The sequence below is a fragment of the Myiozetetes cayanensis genome, unplaced genomic scaffold (assembly GCF_022539395.1).
Source record: "Myiozetetes cayanensis isolate MyiCay16 unplaced genomic scaffold, myiCay2020 scf4, whole genome shotgun sequence".
NCBI classification, from domain to species: domain Eukaryota; kingdom Metazoa; phylum Chordata; class Aves; order Passeriformes; family Tyrannidae; genus Myiozetetes; species Myiozetetes cayanensis.
The window spans coordinates 58,881,046-58,898,983 of NW_026087631.1; positions in this window are offsets into that span (position 1 = coordinate 58,881,046).

Below are 17,938 nucleotides of genomic sequence, written 5' to 3' on the forward strand. Positions count from 1 at the left end.
AAAAATGCCAAGTAATTCCAATCAAAACTTTTAGCAGAAAATTAACAGCTTCAATAAAACCTTAACCAGAAATAGAGGCCACATATGCTTTTTCAATAAATAAGGACAAAAGGGGCAAGGGGTGGGGAAGAAAAGCAGCAGCTGATGTCTACAGTACATCACTGGTGTAGGAAACTGAATTACAGCTTTTATTCTCCTTCAGATGAAATGTGTATCCCCTACATTTATCTTTTTTTCCTGTTGGTAAATATCTTGGAGTGAGTCTCTGATTTCACTTTGCACATATGCAGGGGAAAAAAAAAAAGTGCTGCATTCAGTGACTGTTTATCTCTTTATTTCAGGTACGTCAGGGAATTTTATCTTGTCATTTGTTTTCCTGGATATGATCATAAAATACAAGTTACTGTCTGCCTATCTGTGAGCTATCTTCTCAGTCTTTCTGCTTCCTCACCACCACCACCCGAGTCCCACTTTCCAGTCCTAAGGAGTAAATACAGAAAAATGGAAAAATTTTTCACTGATGTGAGGTAGAAAATACTTGAATCTGCGGAAATTTAGAGGGGAAAGCCAAATTACGATCCACAACCTGTGTAAAAATACTTGCAAATTCCATATACTTTTTGTAAAGTAAGCATTTCATGATTTTTTGCCATTATATTTTTCATTGTCTCCTATCTACTCAGCTCAGACAAAACCAAAGAGAGGAATATAGGTTCAGTAAGACTGCCACCTTGGAGTGCTTCTGGAGCTTTCTCTTTTCCAGAACAAATGATCTTTCTGTTCAGTGTAAAGGTTGGTACAAGACATCTGGCACTTCTTACTGTGCAGATTCATCCACAGAACACTGACAACAGATTGTTCTCGTTCATTTTGGAGTACTTGAGGAACTCAGAGCTCCTGTGTCTCTCCTTCTTTAGCTGCTTTATATCTATATCTATATCTATCTATATATAGATATAAATTTGTTAGATGTTACTGTTTGTTACATAGTTACTGTTCTGTGTGCATTTATTAGCAGTTAAGGAGAGAGGTTTTATGACAATTTTCCTGCCTGGCAGGAGCATTCGGCACAAAGTAGAACTGCTAATGAATATAGATTCAGCAACAGTGCTCAGACTTCTTGGCTAGAGAGCATGTTCTTGTGTTTCACCCATGGAGTGCATCTGTACCACACACTGCACACTGGGCAGATGCTCCATGTAAGTTAGTCTAAGAAACATTAGTAAGACAGGTAGAGGTCATCACATGATAAATTAACCTGCTTCTTTTTCAGAGACAGCTTGATTATGTTTAAAGCATTTTACATTACATTGCCATGTATATTATGAATTTTCCTATAATGACTACTTAGGCCAATATTCTAAATGTGTACTTAGAACTGTGGATTCCTGTTCTGTTTTCTCTGATGACAGAATTATATTTTCTCTTTTCAATCAAAAAGCTTAGGACATGCACTCAATCATGCCTTCCCTTAAATGACAGTCTCTTATCATTTTTCCTGTTGAAAAAGGTATGGTGTTTCCTTGAATATTTGTCCTCATCACTGTAGACTTTGAAAACCAATATATTTGGGCTGTCTGCAGGAACAGGGAGATTGTCAAATACAAGCCCTACTAATAATATGACATTATTAAACATATCTGTCCTGTCTTTACTCAGTTATGCTTTTGGAAATGGTTTTGTATTGAATTTCACCAGACATCATCCAGTTTCTCTAATATGGTAGCATTTAACATTAAACGTTAGCAATACCAAGACAGGCTTTGTGTGAAAAGGAGATGAAAAGGTAATTTGGCCACTAAATGTCTGAGCACTCTGCAGTACTTACAAACACATACATAAATGATTAAGGAGGCTGGTATGTTGAACTTCTCACAAGGCATTGATTGGAAGGCAAAACTAACCTACAGCACTGCATGCTATTTAACCTTGAGAAGCAGCAGCCCCGACACAACAAAAATGTTTTCAGGATGTAGCCTGGATGCTTTTACAGCAACATGAAACTTGACTAAACTCATTTCACTGCTTTTCATAAAGTATTCCATCCCTCTGAAGGTAGTTCTTCAATGCTGTCTCATGCTCTGACACCTGGGAAGATACATAGGTCTCCCGAGCTGTTGGGCTGCTGTTGTTGACCTTGCATTTTTATCTCATAGAAGTTCCATGCAGAAGTTCAAATCACTGACTGATGCACAGAGTCTTTTCAGCCCCTACTATAAAAACACTGAAAAGCCTCACAGGCTGTTTTGAGAAAGACCAGAATGATTTTTGTCCTACTTTCCACAATACAATGCCTTTTGCCTGATTTTCATCCCTCTCTCTTTGCGCGCACAGTGTGTATGCAAACATATTTTCCTCAGGGAGGGAGAAGTATGAGAGTGTATGGATGAAAGATTTTCAAAGCCTGATGACATAAAAGGACTCAAATAAACCAGAAGTTCAGAAGTCAGACAGGGGCAAGATTGATTTAAATTTTGAATTAGGTCTCTGAAAGAATAGATGTCATAATTATCAGTCCCATAAGAACAGGCAATGCATGTAAGGTATACACAAAACACGGCCTCATTATGTAATATCTCTACACTCTTCCAAATTAGATCTGCTACTACACACCACAAAATCTATTGTACTTTAATTTCAGTGACTAACCAGGCATTACTTTGAAACTACCCCATCTACACAAGAAGATTTTGGTCCTACTGAAGAAACTCTATACCATAGTAATACTACAGGACTGAATTGCAGTAATTAATAATAATAATTAGCATACAGGGAATTCTTGAAAAAGGGCAAGTTAAGGCATACCTGGTAAAAGTTTTCCTAAACTGGTATTTGAAATAGCCATAAATGCTGCTCTCAAAGCCTTGAGTGATCAGAGTGATGAAGGGGAGAGAAGTTTCTGGTATCCAGATCCCACCTTTAAAATAGAAAGGACCTTGGAGTCCTTTCCTAACATAGTCTAAAGCATAGACATTCAAACTTATTTTTGTTTATTTTTAAAAGAAAGCAATCAGATACCCTAGATATACTGTAATTATTATGAAAACAGCTATACCAAATGCTATAACACTGATGTTCAAACACATTTTAAATCACAGCATATGCTTTCAAACATTTTTTTTTCCTACCCAAAGAGTTTATGTTTGTTAGGAATATCATGGACATAAGCATACAAAATCTAGTTCTTTTTTAGCTTGAAATGAGCCTAATTTGGAAAAAAAATCCTTGTAGTGTCTCTAATGTGTAGTGTATTAGTCACCCTATCTTTTACAGATTAAGCTCTTTGGCATTATAGGAGAAATCATCTGCTGCATACTGGCATCAAGCAAAAGCAGATTCATAGACTCTGCCCTTAATCTCTCTTTCAGTTTTCTTCCAATTAGAAACAATCTTTCGCTGATACTCTAATTAATACTTACACATTAAAATATTAGGCATTATAGCAGAAATCATCTGTTATATTCTTGCATAAAGCAAAACTAGGTTTGTAAGTCCTTGCCCTTAATCTTTCTTTCAATTTTCTTCCATTTAAAAAACATCTTTCCCCAATACTCTAATTAATGCAAATGATATTCATGATTAGTTAGTATTATGCTAATCTGAGCCCCAAATTTCCCTAAATCTACATGGTGTTGTCTGAGTACCAGATTGCTTTGGGTTTCTAAGTAAAATTACATTAGCCTGCCAGCTGTACAAAACACCATGATAGAGTAGAAATCCAAGCAAATCATCAAGATTACATTAGTTTTGTTTCTTAATGAACAACTGTTTGCATTAGGGATTACAGACAAATTATGATTTTCCTCTCTGTACCCAGGCAGCCAGGCATCTGTTGAGAAGTTTCATTTTTTTTCCTGACTAAATAGATTGAGGAGAGCTAAGGCAGAGAGATGGGTCTAATATTTCGCGTAATTGAATTTTTTCCATTACAAAGCAATCAGCACTCGGGGGCTCACTGCTAACCTCAAATTTCTCTCTTCCACTGCTGCCTGGAATGCAGGAGAAACCTGAGCGGCTTTTTTTTTTTAGAGAGCCATCAGTCACCCAGCTTCTCCCCTCTTCCTACAGAAGCAGATTAAGTATGATAGAGTCATACCTGATTGCTGTTACACTTCAAGACTATGCTGTTGCAATTCCCACTGCTCTGATATACAAACAGTGTGCCACCAAACAGTACCATGTGTGGAAAACAGAACACTGGGTTCATGCCTCACAGTCTGTGCTAACAGTGCACACACAGTGAAACTAATCCAGGCAAAGTTGGGTGGTATTGAACATGGTACCACCAAGACTGCTAATCTTTAAAGTGTAACAACAAAGCGCAGTCCTGTGTACTAGGCAATTTAGCAGCCTGTTCGAGTTTGTCCCTGTTTCGTGTCAAACTGCTGTAACATGCTTGTTATTATGTCCTGCTTGATTTAATTATGCTCCTAGTGTACAGGTTTACTCATTCTTCCATGCACTAATCTCGTCTCCAGAACTCACACTGTGACAGCTCATTATTGCTGGCAAAAATGTAGGACGCTGATAGGAAAAGAAAGGCTCTGATATATTCATCATTGTGTATCAAGACGTCCTGATTATAAGATACAAGTAACGAGTTAATTGTGGATCAATCTGTAGAATGCAGGACAGTAAAGAGCGGGTAAATCACCATCCGTGTCTTGAATGACAACACCAAGCAGCAGCAAAATAATTCTGGACAATTTCTTTCTTTGTGTAAAACCCTGTGCTAATATTACAGTTCCCTCTTGGCCTATACAGAGCATCAGATGTATACAACAGTGCACTGAAGAGCACTGCCACTGTTGTGGAATTTATTAAGAAAACTTACCTGAATATCCTCCAGAACATAACCTCCCTTTCACTTCCTTCAAATGGTCAGTTTAAACAGTTTTAATTAACTTTAGTAACAACATATAAGGTAAAAAAGTAAAATAAACTGGCAATTATATTTTCTATTTATAGTCAATAATGCACATTCCAGGTTTTCTTCTGTACTCTTTCAAGTTTCTTATTCCAAACTACTACAGAAAAAGATCATTCTAAATGTTATGCTGTCAAAAAGAAACAAATCTAAAAATACCTGCATATGAAGTGTACAACAAATGTTATTAATACCATCGTGGTATAAAACTCATTTGAGAGCTTCCAGAAAAATCTCAATTACTTCCAAAACACTTTGGAAAAAATATTTATTAGGATACCTTGTCTGAAATAGAGGAGCTGCAGTTCTGTTTTCACAGGGTCTTATTAGACACAGCAGTTTAAATAAGAGCAAGATGAAATCAGGCCTTCTACTTGAGAAGCTGTCTAAGAGCTAATTCAAGTGTTTTCCATGCTTGTCACGTTTTGTACTTCTGTGTGGACATTATTTTGCTGTTGATAATATATACAGAAAATAATCACTCAAATTACTCAAGGAAGGGACAATCTTCACATCAGATACCAGGAAACTTCTAATTACACATTAGTATCATTTGGGATGTAGAGATTTACAAACACTCCAAGAATTAAAAACACGTTTTAGAGTTTAAAGCCCTCTACAATTTCTGCTGTGGTAACAGACATGGATAAGGCAATTAGATGGACTGAAGACCTAAACATTTAGTATGTTACTCAGTGCAGACATTCTGTCAGTTAATGATACATCAGTTTGCTTATTGATTTGTAAAAGAACATTAACAATTAATTATCTTCTGCTCTATCTCTTTTCAGTGAGATAATGTGAGATAATTCTAGTAGTACTATGCACATCTAGATGAAGCAGTCTAAAGATCACTGTATTACATTAAATTTGTGTAAAAAAGAGTTTTTAGCAGTTCAGAACTCATCTGTCATTGCTATTAACACATTCACCTTGTACTAAGGTAAGACTTTACACCAATTATTTGGGCAGCAGTGTTAACCATGATGTCATTTTACCTGAGCAAGAATAAAGGGACTTCTCCATCCTCTCACTGACAAATGCTCAGCACCTGAGGTAGTCTTAGCCTTAGATGAAACTCATAATGTTTTCCCCCTCTGACACAATTTGCAGGTTCATAACTAGTTTCATTGAAAAAAAAAAAATTATGACAAGTCACAGCATGAAGTTGGAGCCAGACACATCACTTATAGGATTAAAGGGAAAAGCATGTTGGCGAGAACGAACTGAAATGGCTACTGAAGACTTCAGTAATAACTCAAATTAAGCAAATGGCTGAGTTCAGATTCTGCCCCAAGATTCCTATCCTGTCTCCAAAACATGTTAATTATCAACACCAAGGCTAGAAAATTCCTGGGCTTTAGGACTTTGCTATATCCTTGTAGAACTGAGGTTTAAGCCCAAGTGTAAAGTGCAAGTCAGTGCCACTGCTGTTGCCTCTGCCAAGGTTGCTGGGTGGATAGACATCAGCCTTTGTGTCAGATCCATTCAATACCCTCTCCTAATGTTGGGCCTGTGAAAGTGCACTCAAAACCAAATTTGATTGGCTGGCCAATCTGCTGCAAACTTACGTGGACTGTGTTCTCCTTTCTTAGCGTGACAGGGCCCTAGACTGCTGTTAAAGCCAGGGATATGATTGTTCTGTGAAAGCAATGGCTGATGTTATAACAATCCATAGCAGACAAACAAACACCACCACAGTACTCCCAGTAATCTCAAGGATTCCACTGAGAAATCCTTAATTTACGAACACACATACAGGAACAGTTCTTTGGCTCGGAGGCAGTAAGCTCTGCTTCAAAAACATCAGCATGTCTGCAGGGATGTTCTGACAGACAAAAACCTCAAAAGACTTCTAGGATAGCACAACAAATCTCAGTGGTTTCCGAAACTGTATGAACTTTTACTGTGAGGTAGGACAATGATGCCTTCATATATAGAATGGACATAGTCAGCTATTTCCAGTGAAACACTCTTGTTTAATGTCCTTTAGTGCTTAACTACAGGTGATTTTAAAGGTATTATAAATGTCCTTTAGTGCTTAACTAACAAGGTGATGTTAAAGGTATTATAAAAGCAGAATTTCTCAATGCATGAAAAAGGTAGGTAGAGCAAACAAACATGAATCTTCGGGAGCAAGTGGAATATGATTGGTTAAATGGGATAACTTAGCAATGCCACAACAGAAAAATGAAGCATTTTGCATATTTACATATTTAACTGGTTTAGTTTAAAGACCCGATATCAGAGGATTCAGTTTGATCTTCTATTTGCTTTTAAGGGGAACTTAGCTGCTGTATTGTATCCACGACTCTCAAGACCAATAGGTTTTGGTAACAACTTTATTTTACAGATTTTTTGCCTACATAAAAGACAACATAACTTTATTGGTTCAAATTTATTACATGGAAAAAATCAAAATCCTTCTGTCCCATTTTCAAGAGCATTGTGAAAATTTATACCTAGTCTAACCTCCCTATGTACAGATTTCCCTTGACTTACAAAAGAATTCTGCTCCCTTCCACTGGCAGGTAACATTCTTTGACATTCCCTAAGAAGTGAGTCATAATTTAAAATGATGCTACATAGAAAATGTCCCCATCAGGATTTAATATCTTGGAGAAACTGACATTCCACAGTGAATATTTGACATGAGACACTTGACACTGAATCTCTGCTTAACAACACAGATCTATCAATGCCCTTGCATACTAGTGCAAGGACTTTTGCATGACATTGAACATTCAGAAAACATTTAGACGGCATTGCAAGGCACTGAATCTGTTAATGTATTTGATTGTGTGGGTTTGTTGAGAATTCTGAATAGCTGTAGTAAAATTTTTGAGACAGTTAATTGCATCAGTGTATAACAGCACAGTGGCAAAGTTGCCAATAGCACTTCATAAAGAGGACAAAAGCTACTTTCTAAAGAACTAATTTTATTTGTTCTCAGTGCAGTTCTTTCCTCAAACCATCTTTGCTTTGACACCAATTGTACCTAACAGCCAGACATCTCTTATTAGCAATTACTAAAGGAGTGACCTTCTCACCGTTCTTTTTTTTTCACTAGTAACCTCTATTTCTAATTTAAATTGCAAAAAGAAATTGCAGAAACTTTCACCTATGTGTCTTAAATTCAGGTGTTCCATTTCTTTACTGCAGTTGTTGCATTTAAGATTTCGAATCTATTGTCTTATACTAGAATCCTGAAGATACATCTTCAACAGTAAATATGTTTCCTGCTTTGGTGGAATTTTCCAACTATCAGTATCAGAGTATAGAACTCCGCTTTATTTCTTCATGATTTTGACTGAACAATCAAATACCTTAAATGTCAAGTAGAAAACAACCTTTTTTCACACAATAAATAAAAAAATAAAGCAAAGAAAACAGGTATCTGGAAACACCAAGGGTTAAAAAAAAAAAAAACAAAACTAAAGGAAAGAATCAAGTGATACTTTCAGAACAGAAAAAGCAAAATAGCAACCTTATTATGAGTTGCATAAGATTTCTGTAAGTCCTACAGAAGATTCATCTACAGCAAGGTGCCACAGCCTGCCTGGTACATGCATTTCCTCAGTTATAGCACATGTTCAGGTAAGTTACAAAGGAAAACTGTAATTGAACAGGTACACAAAACACTAATGTTAATTACATCTTGAAAACGTTGCCAGAATGAGCAAACAAAAGGAGGCACTATCAGACTCCCAGAGTAGAGTTCTTACAGGATAAAAATATGAAACACAAGCAGAAAAAGTTTCTTTGCTGAGAAGGTGCTGCAACTGCTAAACACCCCATAGAAGCAAATATAACTGGAAATACATAGATAGCATGTGACTGACTGAAAGGGAAAAGATAGAGAAGAGTTACAAAAATAAGTACTTGTCAATAAACACATGTATATTTTTCTTGGTTAATAGAATATTTTAAAAAAATCAGCAATGAAGGAGTATGAAAAGTGATCAACACCTTCATTCTGCACAAGTGCATACTCTTAGTATGTGCATAATGTTAGTAAGTGCACTGCTATTAGGTTTTTCCATGATCAAGGAAGATTATTCTCCTCTTTCATAATAAAAAACATTAAACATTAGAAACCGACATTGTTCAGTTTTTACAGTTCTCCATACAGATCTTTCTGATTTTAAACAATATAATTCTGAGTTGTCCAAGTATGCATAGCATCTGAGCTGCACATTTACTATGGGCGGAAATGTAATCGTTCTGAATAAAAACCAAAACCTCTATATTTATGTTGTTTCATAAGCATAACAGCATGTCTTAAAAAAGATATCTTTTGGCTCATCATTCAGAAGAACCATTACCTAGTCAGTGAAGGATCTTGCAGTAAGTTATGTACAGTGCTGGCACTTTCATGCAAGGAAACCTGAACAACAACTTATGGATATAACCTTATATTCCTTTACCCACTCCTCCCCCTGAAATTTATAGAATTAAGGTATTGTGTTCTAGGTCCATGAATAAGCACAGCAAGTTCAATATGTCCACAGTTATACTGACATTTGTTTCTAAATCATTTAATTAAAAGTCATTATTGAGAACAAAGGATTCATTAACAAGCTGTACATCTGAGCAACTGACGGAGTTGTTGTGCTATGAATATCATTTTAATCCAAATTAGAAAACTGCACAGATGTGCTGCTGTAAAATATTGACATACTGCAACTCCCCTGGAATGTGATTAACATTTGTGTTAAACCAAAAAGTACATTAAAAGCTGGCTTTACTAATAAATTTAGGATTGGAATAATTCTTTTTAATGCTGAAATATAACATCTAAATTGTTATTATTTTAACCTCCATTTGGGATTATATGCCCTATTAATACAGTCTTAATACTATCTGATAAACTTTGTACTGACAGACATATTGTTCCAAGATTTTGCTATGATGTTTTTGATCATCAGATCACGCCATTAAGCATAAGAAAATGTGCAGTATTTACAACAGATTGGAATAAAACCTGTGATTTCAATACTTTTTTCAGACAGTTCGAATAGACAATTTTTCATTCTTTATCTCTGCTGCCCATGCATGTAAACTTGTGTTCAAAAATAGGATTTTGAGATTAGGAAGAGATTTTTTTTTTTTTTAGAATATGTATTTTCATTGTATAGAATTGCATGAAAATTATCTGAAAACCAGAGAAACAGATTCAGACTTTGATATAGATTTAACAATATAGCTTTCAATAGATTTCTCAGATATAAATATTTGGAAAATTTTCCCACAAGAATAACCCAGCAGCCTATTAGCAATGCCACAGAGTTTTGTAAATACCTACTTAGATTTTAATTTTTAGATCTGTAAAGTGATAAATTACTAAATATGTAAAGTCAATCACAAAACATCATTAGGACTGTAATCCCAAACTAGCCATTTGTCATTAATGAAGGGATGGTGAAAAAATATCTAGTGTTTCTATGGGTATCATTCTCTTAATCACCCTCATCAACACTCCTCCTCACTTTGTAAATAGAGATTTTACAGAAAAAAAAAATCCCAGCTGTATTGAACAGTACTTGATATGTAGGTTCTGTCTCTTCACTTTATATTCTTTCCCTCACCACAAAGTTAAACACAAAAACAGATGATACACAACTAAGATGGTCACATTTACACCATCTAAAAGAATGATAATCAGTTAATAATTCTCCGTATATTCACTGATATTTAATACATTAAAAGTTTACTTTTGTTTGCACTTATTTGTTTATTGCATTCTCAGAAAAACTTTTGCCTTCTTATGTTTTAGAAAATATGTCTGTATTCAGGAGAACACAGATGGAGAGGGTGTAATTTCTGTTTGTTTGTTTTTTCCCTGACAAATGAATTTGTTATTATTGTAACTAAATTAGAAAATATGAAGGAAATAAACAGTAAGATAGGAAGTAATAAACAGTCTAAAAACTAAATGTTCCACTTAATTTAAAGAGAAAGACAGAAATATGTCTTTCTTGATGAGAATAGTTTCCATGTAACTACTTTTAAAAAAATCAAAGAAGCCATTATTTTAGGACTATTCAAACAAAAATTGATATTAATATTTGCATGCTGTAAAATAGTTATAAAACAGCATATATATAATGAAAAAGATGCCAGGTTTATAATGATGTCTGTCATAATAGCATTTGTTAATTAACTTTTTTATAACTATGAATAACCATCTTATACAGTATTTCCTATTCCCCACAAGGCATTTACAATTCAGTGTTTACAATCATTCAAGAAAGGCAGAAGCAGAAAGCTGAAGAAATCTGTCTCCCTTGTTTTTTCTCTCAGAAGTCTGAATGTTTTACTTACACTGCATATCCTGGGTAGAAGTTTACTATAAGTAATTCTACAGTAAACTCTGTGGTAATATTTTGTATGCTATGGCATTGAAGCATGAGGTCTTTCTTCTTTGAGAGAAAATTATTCACATTGTATGTGGGTTTGCTTTTGATTCTACTAGTGCAAATTTATAAGTTAGAAATATGATGCAAAATAAGATGCACAGCTAAAATATAATTTGATTTTCACCCATACTTAACAGTCAAGCATTTTTAAACTCGCTTTCTAATTTTCACTCACGACAGTGAACACTTATATTACCTGTGTTTTACAGATTACTGTTCAGGATAAAATACTGCACAGAGTGAAAGTATTGATTTTCTTTCCCCTTTGGAAGCATTGCCATCTTACTGAAAGCTGTACTTAGAGAACATTTTATTAATCTTAAGACATGCTCCCTAATAAAAGCAAGCCTTTGTACATGCAATATTAAGGAAATACACTATGCAGACATTTCACAGTGCCTATGTCTAAACATTTGTCATCCACTTTAACAGCTCTTCTCAGTAAGGTACAAACTTACAGGAAGAAAGTCTGATTAAGGATCTAAACATGAATCTAAACATGATACTAAGGAGTATAACTCCCAGTAAAATAGTAGGATCACAAAGCAGCATTATATAATCTACATTCTACTGTTCTTTTTAAAGTTACATGACTGTTCAAACTACAGCACTTCAACAAGTAGCAAAGACAGAGAAACTCTGTTCCCCTCTATTCAAAAAGTACAGAAACAATCACAAGTAATAAACATAATTTAAATTAAATACTCCCTTCAGGTATGACACCCTCACTGAAGGCACGTATCAACATCCACCTTTGGAAAGATAACGAAGTCCTTGCAAAGCAGTGTAGGAAGGCAGTTATAATCAGAAACCTGCCTTCTGTCCAGGCACTGGGGCGTGCTATCCACTGGTGCTCTCCAGACCCACTGCCCAAGAATAAAGTGCCTATTGTCTCATCACTGTACTAATTGTAAAAACGTAGCCCATGAAGTAAGCATAATAATTATCCAGACAAACAAGCAATGGCAATCAATGAAGGAATGAAAAGGGTAAAAATACGCGACCAGACAAAGCAACCCAAGAAAGAAATTAATATTCATAATGGAATGCAAGCCAGCCGAATGTCCTTTTCATGGCATGGCTATCGCATACAACAGACCATTGTCCACATGCAACAAAATCAGTATATAGAAAAAATTTCATGCAGCTCTGCTGAGGAGAAAAGCTTTTCATTTCCAAAATACTTGCTCCTGGCCCCAGAGTTTTGATTAAGTTTTGGGATTCTTTGCCTGGCAACATTAAAAAAGTTTTTTCTCAAGGTCCACCCTTCCCTGAACTCTGTAAGGTGGGGTTTTTTTCCATCTCCCCTCTTTCATTTGCAGCTGTATAAATATGAACAAAAAAGCCATGCTCGTCCAAACAAAGAAAAAATGGACTGAATATGCATATCCTCATTAACTAAATTTAATTATGACAAGCGGCATATTAATCAGTAGTTGCTCCAGTTACTGCATTCATTGGAAGGGAGGAGGACTCCAAATTAAAGGGAAGCGTGGGGGACAATCGCATAGTGATTAGGAGGCTGCTCACAACATGATACAATACACTTTCTAAATAATTATTCAGAGGAAACAGAATAAAGAGGCAGATTGCTCTATTTTTAAGACCAACTCAAGAACAATTAGCCAAGAGCATGATGACAAGGCTGCTTTCTTTTTTTCCGTGACTGCTTGCACCTCCAAATTCTCACACCAACTAGCTTGGCAAACACCGAAAAATTTGCATTTCACAGGGGAAAAAAAAAAAAGAAAAAAAAGAAAAAAAAAAAGAGGATAGAGAGCAGAGAAGAAATAAAAATAGAAAAAAGAAAAATCTTGTGCCGTACTTGCTTCTGTTTTAAAAGGCAGGCCTGCGCCCCTACAGCAGCAGAGAAATCTTATCTAGTTCACTGTGATGTTTAGGAGCTCTGAAGAGTCACTGAGCTGGAGCTGGAAACTGCACTCTCTGAACTTTGCAGCACGTGCATTGCAACAGTGAAGGAGGAGTTCAGAAAGGAAAAAAAAAGGTTCCAGAGGAAGGAAAAAAAAGTTATCACACCAACTTACCATCCACCAGGTCCTGGCTGACATGTCATAGCAAAGCTGCCATTTTATGGAGCTGTCCGGTGCTTTCCCTGCCATTACGCTGTCAGCAACCTTCATCAGATGCAGCTCAATGGAAGATAAGACACCTAATCAAGAAAACATCAGCAGTGGCTTGCTGGGCTACATGTAGGCCAATCCTTATCACACTGCATCATGGGAAAAGCTCCTTTATTAGCAAGAACTCCAACCTCACTGATATAAAGAAAAGGATCAGGTCTTTTTTGCCTTTTTTTTTTTTTTTTTCCTTTTGTCTGAAGGGATTGGTGAAACCAGCCAGCGTTCTTTGTGTATCATGTGCACACCAGTTTAGTATCTCGCAAGTGGGCGGCTAGCTGCATTGCTGGGCTACACAGACTTAAGTTTATTTGCATTCTTTTCGATCGTATACTGTTTGACATGGTCCATGGTCAGCTCTGAGTGTAAGAAAGGATGGGAAGAAACTATTCTGAATCAATGTCTCCCCCAAGAAGGGCATGGTGGGGGCCTGGCCCAGAAGTCGGGGGCGCACACGTGTGCACACGGACCTCGGCTCTCGCACACGCGTGCACGGGTGGGCACTTCGGGAACACACAGGTAGCAGCTGCAGCTGGATGCAGCAGGGGCTGCCAAAGGCTACAAACTCTGGAACTGGACATATGGAAACAGTTTAACTCTTTGCAATCGGCCTTTAACAACAACTAGGAAGGCTGGTAAGTCCTACGGCAGGAGTGGGGAGGGGACTGCGGTTAGGATTTCAGTGCCACCGACGTTTCCCCCCTCCTTTTCCGTGTATGCTTCTGATCTCCTCTGGTCTGGATGATCTAGCTGGGAAGTGGGAGGTGAGTGGGCAGGGAACTATTTCAATCACGGCTCCCTCCTGCCCCACGGGTTTGGGTCATCTGCTTCTTCTACCTACCATCAGCAAGGGAAGGAGGCATTTTTCCTGCAAGGTTTTCCATGGAAGACTTTTTCCCTGATGGAAAATTTGTGATTCCCTGAAGGAAGGACAGGCTTAGAAGAACAAGTAAGTCTCTGTCTTTGTTTTAAGGTGCAGAAAAGGAAAAGTACCTATATAAGTACGTAGAGGAAATCAATAAACCCTGACTCTCATTAAAGGGGATATACAGAAAGAACAGGGTATGCTAGTCCTGTCTGAAGAGATCAACATCAGTTTTACTGCTGCATTGCAGATTCTATATGTGCTTTAGCTACAAGTCCCTCTTTAACAAAAAACAAAACAAAACATAACCACCCCTCCAAATTCCAGTATTTTTATCTCTAAAATTATCATATTAAAACAACAACGACTAAGTTTTCTTTTTTGTTTTCCCCCTCTCTGAAGGTCAGCTCCTGAGTTAATAATTCTTGCAGCTGAGAGCCCTTCAGCTAACTGGTCAGAGCTGGCATTCATGGTCCCCTTTTTTAGGTCTGAAACTGACAGCACCCAATGAAATGACTTTCTGAGCAAGTCTAGAACTCTGACAACAGAAAAGCTCTGTAGCAACACCAAGTACATTAAAAGCTTAAAACTGTTTTCTCTTCTCCATGTGTTCCATTGAGGTAGGCTTCCTACCTCAGTTTCTCAGTTGTTTTAACTACATGAATGAGGCCAGCATCAAAACGAGTCAGACAAAGAATTAATAGGGACTTTGGACATACCAGTCCCCTAAATTTATATAAGTCTTTTTCTACAAGAGCTCTGTACAATAGATGAGGGTGTTTCTTTTTCATTTCAGCTAGGTCACAATGACCAATAGAGACCTGAGAAAATTTTTGAATATTGGAAAATCTGTCCATGCTCAGATGTTGTGGGATGGTTCAGCTCATTTAGAGTGCACAGGAGGTGCACTCTGTCTCCTACATGCTGGTCAAACAGCCTGGCTTTGTGCTAAACGTTATTACATATGGGGAGCACTAGCGGCAGAGTTTTATCCAGTTTTTGGCAGGCAATGTACAGGCAGATGTCCTGAGGTGGAATCTTTCGCATGGCCTTCACTAACAGGCTCATCATTTCACAGTGGCCCACTGTGGGTGTGAGACAAACCCTGGAGAAGAAGGGTGGCACCACTCACTTTCACACATAATCCCTAACCTCAGCTAACAAACCTACTTGCCCGCACAAGGAAAAATGGAAAAATGGGACTAATATGAACAGGTGGATTTTCTGTAGTCTCCCACCACTGGAGCATGATCACAGGTGAAGAAACCAACTGCTGCAGCCACTAATCTGCCTTTCACAAATCCCCAGCAGCACCGTGACGGCTGGTAGTGCAAGCCCACACTTTAGGTAATCATGAGCCAGGTCACTGTGCTTAAAAGAGGATAAAAGTTTTATCACACTGTAGCTAGCTGAGAGATCTCAAGCTGCTCTCAGATGTCTAGACCACAGCAGATCCAATCTTGCAGTATCCTCTTCTACCAAGTCCTCAGTGACCAGTGGAGTTGCTCCTCCATCCCAAAGGAATGCAGTTCCTGAAGTTTCAGGAAGACTATGCGTCTCCTTGTAGGCACAAGCACCACATGGATATTCACTTTTGTGTATCCAGGAAATACAGAGTTAATGATGAGCCTCCCTTCTGTTGCTGCCTGTTGCCTTCTGGCATTAGCTGAGGACAGAATGGGGATTTCTGGCACCCAGAAAAACAAAGTCTGCAGCACTGGTCAGTTTGTGCTTCCCATACACATGCTGCTCCCATGCCTTCTCCTGACTGCTGGGAGGTCTGCCCTTCCCTCAGCCATGTCTGGTTTGCAGATGGGATTTTTTTTAAAGGCTACTATCTGGAAAGAGATCTAATTTCTTATGCTACTCAAAGATTCAGTCATACCACACATAGAGAGAAACATGTAATTGCACAAATTTTTTCAGATGACATCTTTTTCCTTTCAGAAAAAGATTTCTGAAGAAGGCAGATGGTATTGCTTGTGACATAATAGCAAAGAATTTCAAGATTATTCAAATTTCCATATTGGTAGAAGGGTGGAGTTTTTTTATCTGGAGTATCTTGAATTTTTGAAGTGAATTTGACCCAATTTTTTAATGGCTAAGCATATTTTTATGTATTTTCAAAGAAAAAAAAGAAGACAAGAAAATATAAAATTTGGTAGAACAAAAATCTGGTTCATATTTAAAATAAATAAAATGTAATCAAGTTCAACCACTTCTAGCTACTGTCTTCTTAACACATTAAAAAAATACTTGACAATCTGACTTTTTTTCCATGGGCTTAGATTTTTATAAGGTTTGTTTTCCCCAGGCTCGCTCAGCTTTTGACTCTACTCAACAGGACATTTCCATTTTATATCCAGAAAGGAAGTCATCATGAGCCTTCAGCAATGCTTTAATTTATTTCCAGGAGGTCCCAACACCTACCAATAGAGAGGCTCAAACAAAGAACACACAGTATGTTGCTCTGAATGATAAGCAGTGCTGGCACAGAGAGACCCAAACTACTATTGTAAATTTAAGCAATCACAGAGAAGAAGATCAATGTTCAGATAGTGGGATGATCTTGAAATCTTCTTGGTTTTACCCACTATTAGAAAAGCCTTTGATTGTCTTTTGAAGGAAAAAAAATCAGTGATTCTGAAAAACTCCCTTTGTTACTGTAAGTCTAGAGCAGCAATTTTTTCACTAGTGGATGGAGACAGCCTAGGTCCTGAGGCTATCCATGGTATGTAGAGACTATTCCAGTGTTGGTAATTCCCTTTCTGTGATGGTCAATAGGCCTGTGAGCAGACACAAATCACGGCTCATATCTCCTAGAAAACTTTTTATTTACCCAGCCATTACTGGAGCCAAATCGTCAATAACAAACAGCTAACCACAGGTCACGCTGCTCCTCAGCAAGTACTTTTCCTGTTTCTCCTGCTGTTTTCTGGTAAATGTTTTCATCTATTGTCATTGGCACCTGTGAAACCCATTCAAATAAACTCACACAGAGACATCCTTTATGGCACCAGGACTTTTCATTTCTATTAAGGGAGGAGTACATGCCTCCATAAGGCGTAGATGGAGCAGAAAATAATGGCCTCCACTGGTTTTACTTGATGAAACAAAATTCCTGAGAAAACAAAAGGCAAAGAAAGGGAAAGACACTGTTCCAGTTGATTTCTTAAAAAAAAATTGTATTTAGTGTATGTATTTCATTTCAATGTTTTTGCTGGAATGACATAAAAGGGTTTGTTATTAGACATGAGGCACAAATAACAGTCTCCTTGGTTTTGGGGGCATCATGTGTCTGTGTCTCTGAGAATAAGCCAGGGGTATCAGTGTACCTACTGGCTTATCTCTGAGTAAGACTTGTGGTTATCTTCACTCCACATGGCTGCTCAGGTAGTAATGGTAATGATTTCCCCATGATGAGCATTTTCATAGTCTTTCAAATCTTCCCCCAGTTCACAGTCTGAAAGCCCATTTTTCTTGTAAAGAGGCAGGGAGAAGCGGTATGTTGTGTTTGGCATTGTGGCAAAATTGATTTCACTTGGTTATATTGCACAAGAAAAGTGAGAAAAGGTGAAGAATAGGCCAG